Raw genomic sequence first — 2,999 nt, 5'->3', positions numbered from 1 at the left:
ATTAGTTAACTACTTTAGTTAATGAACTAAGAATGAACAATAGTTCTTCAGCATTTACTAATCTTAGTTCATGTTAATTTCAACATTTACTAATGCATTATTAAAATCAACAGTTGTGCTTGTTAACAGTTAATGCACTCTGAATTAACATGAACTAACAGTGAATAACTGTATTCTCATTAACTAACATTAAGAAAGATTAATAAATACTGTAATAAATGTATTGTTCATTGTTCGTTCATGATAGTTAATACATTAACTAACATTAACTAATGGAACCTTATTGAAAAGTGTTACCTTAATATTAAATATCAATATATTATTTTTATTCACTTCTATGTAACAGAATCAGATATAAGTTGTTGTTTGTTTGTTTTTTGACTAATTATCCAAATAATGTATAATCCTACAAAGATATTATTATCAGAGCATATGAGCAGAGCATAGCGTCACTGAAGGTAGCATTATTTTAGCAGCGTTGCCCAGTACAGCTGAACTAGCCTACAGCATGTTACAGCACAGTAGCGCTACTGCAAACCGGAACAAGCAGGCCTATACTGCATAGAAATTTCCTGTCAGCGCCTTATTTGAGCGGACTTTGCTTTTCCGATGAGCATGAGCGGTACACGAGCGGAACGCACATTCATAGATCGGAATACTGAGCAGAGCGTCAAACCGCGCAGCGACGAGGAGAGTGAAACATGCGCGCTGAACACTGCTGGGCGGGGGCGCGACGTGGTGCGCCATATATATTATTATTATTATTTGTAGCCTATATTTTCGGTGCATCCCTACTTACATCCCCTCCTTGTTTACAAATCCGAACTATGTCCATACATCCGATTTAAACGTGGACGGGCTTTCCTGATAACTTTCCGAGATGCCGCCCTCTTTATTTTACTAACTTACTGCATGCTGAAGGTGACCCAGCTGACCTCACCAGAAAAAAACTCAACACCACCATCTAGTGGATTGTAAAGAAATTGATTTTATTATTCTACCAAATAGTATAATAAAAGATCGATATTTGGCGTCCGTGTATCGATACAGTATTGCCGCGGAAAATATCGCGATACTATGCTGTATCGATTTTTTCCCCCACCCCTACCTTTTACCCTGTCAAAACAGCTCTGTTCACAGTGATCCGTTTCAGTGCATGTCCCTTTAAATGCTAATGAGCTCTGCTGGCTCCGCCTCTCTCTTCCGTGGGGTGAGGAGCAGTTCTCATGAGACTATAAGCAAAAAAAAGAAGCAAAAAAAAAGTTAATTGAAATAAAGCTGAAATAAAATAAATGATTGCATCTTAAACTTAAGAAATAGAATTGCCAACTAACTGTAATAAAATATGCTTAAATACTAAAATGACTAAAATTGAAACTGAAATAAAAATAAATGGAAGCAAAATGGAAATATTACAAAAAATAAAAATAATAACACTGACAAAACATTACTAAAACTTAAACTAAAATAAAAAAGGAAACTGAAAATATAAAAATAAAAGCTAATTTAAAAGTATATAAATAATACTAAAAAACACCGTACATTTAATAATGGTGTCATCAAATAAAATTATCATGGTTTTATTGTGAACAGTTCATCTGAGCACATTATTTCAATAAAAAAAAAAAAGAATATTGTAATATATAATGAAAATATAATAACTTGCTTCAATTCTGAAACAACTTTTCAGCTGAGGTCGCCAAGTCTCATTGTTAAAATCAAGTCCTGTCTGTTTTATTTTCAGTAAAAAAAAAAGTTTGTTGTATTGCACACATTTTGTATTATACTTAATGGCATAGTGGGGACCTTAATTTAGATATCAGCAGTTAAAAATCATATAGGTCAACCAGTACTTGCTGAATAGACTGGCCTACTATGTTTTAGTTTTAACATAGCACACTTGCATGAGGAAGAATATGAGATCTAAAGTGTATTCCAGTACTGTCCAGTATCATAGTTGTGTGTTTTCTCAGCGTGTGTGTTGTCTAGGCCTCAGTAAAGCTTGAACTGAAAGACAGAGTTCAAGCCCAGCAAACAAGTGAGGAGAGAATGAATAAAACTTAATTATGGAAATGGGAGGCAACAAATCGAATTAAGTGCTCCCCACCCATCCTGTAAATATTACAACAAAAAGCCCCACTATATGTCAGCTGTGACGGCTGACAACAGACTGTAAACATTACTGAAAAGAGCTCCTTCCTCTTTAATGTTTATTCATGACATGGCGGCGGCGGCAACAACAAAACTAGAAAGGAAAAATTGAAATCGCATCATATGACCCCTTTAAGCAACATTACCACGAGTATCGTCACACAAAAATGTCCCGCATGGCATTTGTTATGTACTAAAATGTGTTTGTTAAAATATATGTGGGTAAAAGTATTATGAATAGAATAGAATAGAATTTTTATTGTCATTGTTTTAAAAACCACGAAAGACTGTTTAGCAGCTCACAAGGATTGGCAAAATAGAAAAAGGAATAAATAAATAAAGAAAGAAATAAATAAATAAATAAAGACATGATAAATAAATTAGGGCTGCCACTAACGACTATTTTTATTTCGATTAATGACATATCCACGTGTTCTAGTCTACTACTAATAAAATTATAATCAAAAAACACTTTTTAAAGGGATATTTACCAGAAATGTTATTTACCAGAATTTATTTAGGAGAAAAATGTAAATGTGCAGTATTTCTGAAAAAAAAAAACATTTTTTAAATGTATTTTTTAAAAATAAAATCAATTATTTGGAGATGCTTTTGATTATTAAAATTTAATGGAACCATTAAAATGGAATCCAGAAAATAATGGAAAACAGAATTTGGTTCAAGTTCAAGTTCAAGTTCAAGTTTATCTGTACAGCGCTTTTCACGATGCAAATCATTGCAAAGCAACTTTACAGCAAATTAAGTTTCTACAATATTTAGTGCTAGCTTATCAGTGGTGACTGTCAATTAATGTACATATGGCAGAAATGTACAGAAAAATCAATTAA

This window comes from Sinocyclocheilus anshuiensis, unplaced genomic scaffold, assembly GCF_001515605.1.
Source record: "Sinocyclocheilus anshuiensis isolate Anshui unplaced genomic scaffold, SAMN03320099.WGS_v1.1 scaffold1857, whole genome shotgun sequence".
NCBI classification, from domain to species: Eukaryota; Metazoa; Chordata; class Actinopteri; order Cypriniformes; family Cyprinidae; genus Sinocyclocheilus; species Sinocyclocheilus anshuiensis.
This window is presented reverse-complemented; position numbering follows the sequence as displayed.